Source organism: Schistocerca piceifrons, unplaced genomic scaffold, assembly GCF_021461385.2.
Source record: "Schistocerca piceifrons isolate TAMUIC-IGC-003096 unplaced genomic scaffold, iqSchPice1.1 HiC_scaffold_1208, whole genome shotgun sequence".
Lineage (NCBI taxonomy): Eukaryota > Metazoa > Arthropoda > Insecta > Orthoptera > Acrididae > Schistocerca > Schistocerca piceifrons.
Window position 1 is genome coordinate 82,673 of NW_025727024.1, and position 4,828 is coordinate 87,500.

The following is a 4,828-nucleotide window of genomic DNA, read 5'->3' on the forward strand; positions in this document are numbered from 1 at the left end:
AACGAACCTGCCGCCCCGCCCCCCCCCCCCCCCCCACACCTTTCCTTACAACAACGTGTAACCTAACCTAACCCATGTTGTACCTTAACCTAACCCATGTTGTACCTTAACCTAACCCATGTTGTGCCTTAACCTAACCCATGTTGTGCCTTAACCTAACCCATGTTGTCCCCTAACCTAACCCAAGTTGTCCCCTAACCTAACCCATGTTGTCCCTTAACCTAACCCATGTTGTGCCTTAACCTAACCCATGTTGTGCCTTAACCTAACCCATGTTGTCCCCTAACCTAACCCATGTTGTCCCCTAACCTAACCCATGTTGTGCCTTAACCTAACCCATGTTGTCCCCTAACCTAACCCATGTTGTGCCTTAACCTAACCCATGTTGTCCCCTAACCTAACCCATGTTGTCCCCTAACCTAACCCATGTTGTCCCCTAACCTAACCCATGTTGTGCCTTAACCTAACCCATGTTGTGCCTTAACCTAACCCATGTTGTCCCCTAACCTAACCCAAGTTGTCCCCTAACCTAACCCATGTTGTCCCCTAACCTAACCCATGTTGTGCCTTAACCTAACCCATGTTGTGCCTTAACCTAACCCATGTTGTGCCTTAACCTAACCCATGTTGTCCCCTAACCTAACCCATGTTGTCCCCTAACCTAACCCATGTTGTGCCTTAACCTAACCCATGTTGTCCCCTAACCTAACCCATGTTGTGCCTTAACCTAACCCATGTTGTCCCCTAACCTAACCCATGTTGTCCCCTAACCTAACCCATGTTGTCCCCTAACCTAACCCATGTTGTGCCTTAACCTAACCCATGTTGTGCCTTAACCTAACCCATGTTGTCCCCTAACCTAACCCATGTTGTCCCCTAACCTAACCCATGTTGTCCCCTAACCTAACCCATGTTGTCCCCTAACCTAACCCATGTTGTCCCCTAACCTAACCCATGTTGTCCCCTAACCTAACCCATGTTGTCCCCTAACCTAACCCATGTTGTCCCCTAACCTAACCCATGTTGTCCCCTAACCTAACCCATGTTGTGCCCTAACCTAACCCATGTTGTGCCCTAACCTAACCCATGTTGTGCCCTAACCTAACCCATGTTGTGCCTTAACCTAACCCATGTTGTCCCCTAACCTAACCCATGTTGTCCCCTAACCTAACCCATGTTGTCCCCTAACCTAACCCATGTTGTCCCCTAACCTAACCCATGTTGTGCCTTAACCTAACCCATGTTGTCCCCTAACCTAACCCATGTTGTCCCCTAACCTAACCCATGTTGTCCCCTAACCTAACCCATGTTGTCCCCTAACCTAACCCATGTTGTCCCCTAACCTAACCCATGTTGTCCCCTAACCTAACCCATGTTGTCCCCTAACCTAACCCATGTTGTCCCCTAACCTAACCCATGTTGTGCCCTAACCTAACCCATGTTGTCCCCTAACCTAACCCATGTTGTGCCTTAACCTAACCCATGTTGTGCCTTAACCTAACCCATGTTGTCCCCTAACCTAACCCATGTTGTCCCCTAACCTAACCCATGTTGTGCCTTAACCTAACCCATGTTGTGCCGTAACCTAACCCATGTTGTGCCTTAACCTAACCCATGTTGTGCCTTAACCTAACCCATGTTGTGCCTTAACCTAACCCATGTTGTGCCTTAACCTAACCCATGTTGTGCCTTAACCTAACCCACGTTGTCCCCTAACGTAACCCACGTTGTCCCCTAACGTAACCCACGTTGTCCCCTAACGTAACCCACGTTGTCCCCTAACGTAACCCACGTTGTCCCCTAACGTAACCCACGTTGTCCCCTAACGTAACCCACGTTGTCCCCTAACGTAACCCACGTTGTCGCCTATCGTAACCCACGTTGTCGCCTAAACCTGCTCTGTAATTGTTATACGACTCGTTCAATTAGTGTAGTGTTGCCCACCCGCAACCCTCGCAATATAGTTCGCTACTCGCACTGCCCGCTCCCCTGTGTATCGCTTCATGTTAAACACCTTGCAAGTCTTGCTGACTTTCCACATGCTCCTGCTGTACACTGTAATGTGGATGGCAGCAGGGCGTACATGCCGCCCCCCCCCCCCCCCCCCACCTCTCCCCACGTCCCCACCTTGCCCCCTGCCTTCGCAAGGTGGTTGGTGACAAGTTTGCATGTTCAATGCCCTTCGCATGCGACGTACGCAGGCTACGTTGTGGTGCGGCCTGTGTCAACTGTCCGCTGATGTCGTACGCGTGAACCACAATCTGTACTGCACATTCGTCCTTATGTACTGAATGATACATCGTGGCACATGTGTGACCGTACAACGACTGCGCCCAAAAACGGCGGACCATACAGTGCAAATATTGTGCACGCAGCTACGTGTCGTCTCCCTATGAGAGCTGGATTGCAGTGTGGTACGCCATAGAGACGTGTGGGAGGAACGGACGCCGTGGATGGCGATCAGCATGAGCTGTCTGTTGATGTATTCGGACCTAGTCGTCTCTCCTCACACACCGTGATGGCATGGTGCAGCGCGTTCCATATCTGCGACATGCTACAGAAGCCGGTTGACAGTCGTTCGAGCAATGGACATCGCATACGTACGGGGGCCACCTTCCACGTATTGTCTAGGCGTGCACATTTTGTTGCGTGTATGTGGGCAGACGTAGTGTGGCGTGACACCTGACACAGGCATGCAATAATGGTTGAAGTTGCAAATGGCGATGGACGCCTACGTTTTCTGGTGAAGTTACGCAAATGAAGAAATGGTAACCCGTTGTGGTGCGGTTGTTCTCGCTAGGGGTGAATCGGTGATGGCGACGATAGGTTGAGGTACTAACCGGTTGTTCCAGCGATACCCACCATGCCGACGAAACTGAACGGCATCTGGGTGTGAAGCGATACGCGGCGGTGGCTGGGTGGGACCGTCCCCGGCCGGTGAGGGGGCGCCTCCCGGCGTGCTGGCCGCGCGGTGCGTGGGCGCACGCGCTACAGCCGGCTGGTGGGGGCGGCCAGTGGCAGGCGCGCCGGCCGACGGACGCGGCAGGCGTCGCAGCTGCGCGCCGGCGCACCCTGCGCGCGGCGCCGTGCGGCCAAAGTAGGTCCTCGCGGGCCCGGTGCGAAGCGCGGTGGACATCTGCAGTGTGCTGGTCCGATTGAGGACTGTGTGCGTTGAGGATGCGCCGCCGCCCGGCGCTCGGCGCCGCGACGCCGTCTGCTGCTCGGTCGCCCCAGCGGTTCTCGCTGGTGGTTTGTATCGCAGCTGTGCGGATGTGTTGGCGTGTGCGCTGTGCTGGGAGAGTTCGCTTCGGCACCCAAGTGGGGCTTTTGTCCTTCTGTGGCGCTGGCGTTGGAGCTGCCGGTCACCGTAGGTGGCGCGTGTTGTCTCCCGCCGGCAATGCCACGACAGCACGCTCCCGGGCCTCTGTCGGCAGCGGCAAGCTCAGTTGGGAGCACGGGTGGTCGCACCGAAAGCGTCTACTCGCCTAACTCCGGGCGATTGCGCCTCTCTCGAACCCGACCAAGTACTTGGGACGGCGCTGCGCGCCGCCGGGACCTGAGAGGGTTTCGAGGTGTATTGTGCAGGGGAGCTCAGCCTCCTCCTGTTTGCAGAATGATTGAGCGGACGCTTGCGTGTTCGCGCGGGCCCCCGGGACACACTCCCGGGCGGCCGGCTGCTCAGCTCTAGTTGACGCAGCTCCCTGGTTGATCCTGCCAGTAGTCATATGCTTGTCTCAAAGATTAAGCCATGCATGTCTCAGTACAAGCCGCATTAAGGTGAAACCGCGAATGGCTCATTAAATCAGTTATGGTTCCTTAGATCGTACCCACGTTACTTGGATAACTGTGGTAATTCTAGAGCTAATACATGCAAACAGAGTCCCGACCAGAGATGGAAGGGACGCTTTTATTAGATCAAAACCAATCGGTCGGCTCGTCCGGTCCGTTTGCCTTGGTGACTCTGAATAACTTTGGGCTGATCGCACGGTCCTCGTACCGGCGACGCATCTTTCAAATGTCTGCCTTATCAACTGTCGATGGTAGGTTCTGCGCCTACCATGGTTGTAACGGGTAACGGGGAATCAGGGTTCGATTCCGGAGAGGGAGCCTGAGAAACGGCTACCACATCCAAGGAAGGCAGCAGGCGCGCAAATTACCCACTCCCGGCACGGGGAGGTAGTGACGAAAAATAACGATACGGGACTCATCCGAGGCCCCGTAATCGGAATGAGTACACTTTAAATCCTTTAACGAGTATCTATTGGAGGGCAAGTCTGGTGCCAGCAGCCGCGGTAATTCCAGCTCCAATAGCGTATATTAAAGTTGTTGCGGTTAAAAAGCTCGTAGTTGGATTTGTGTCCCACGCTGTTGGTTCACCGCCCGTCGGTGTTTAACTGGCATGTATCGTGGGACGTCCTGCCGGTGGGGCGAGCCGAAGGCGTGCGACCGCCCCGTGCGTGCTCGTGCGTCCCGAGGCGGACCCCGTTGAAATCCTACCAGGGTGCTCTTTATTGAGTGTCTCGGTGGGCCGGCACGTTTACTTTGAACAAATTAGAGTGCTTAAAGCAGGCAAGCCCGCCTGAATACTGTGTGCATGGAATAATGGAATAGGACCTCGGTTCTATTTTGTTGGTTTTCGGAACCCGAGGTAATGATTAATAGGGACAGGCGGGGGCATTCGTATTGCGACGTTAGAGGTGAAATTCTTGGATCGTCGCAAGACGAACAGAAGCGAAAGCATTTGCCAAGTATGTTTTCATTAATCAAGAACGAAAGTTAGAGGTTCGAAGGCGATCAGATACCGCCCTAGTTCTAACCATAAACGATG

General features: G+C 54.1%; 1 non-coding gene across 1 annotated transcript in view; it reads left to right on the plus strand.

The window, feature by feature from the left end:
* The first annotated feature begins 3,698 nt into the window (after positions 1 to 3,698).
* The window catches only part of LOC124729416, a 1,909-nt gene continuing 779 nt past the window's right edge, over positions 3,699 to 4,828 (plus strand). Inside the window, exon 1 of the ribosomal RNA XR_007007667.1 lies at positions 3,699 to 4,828. This exon is cut by the window's right edge and continues 779 nt beyond it. This is a non-coding gene — a ribosomal RNA (small subunit ribosomal RNA).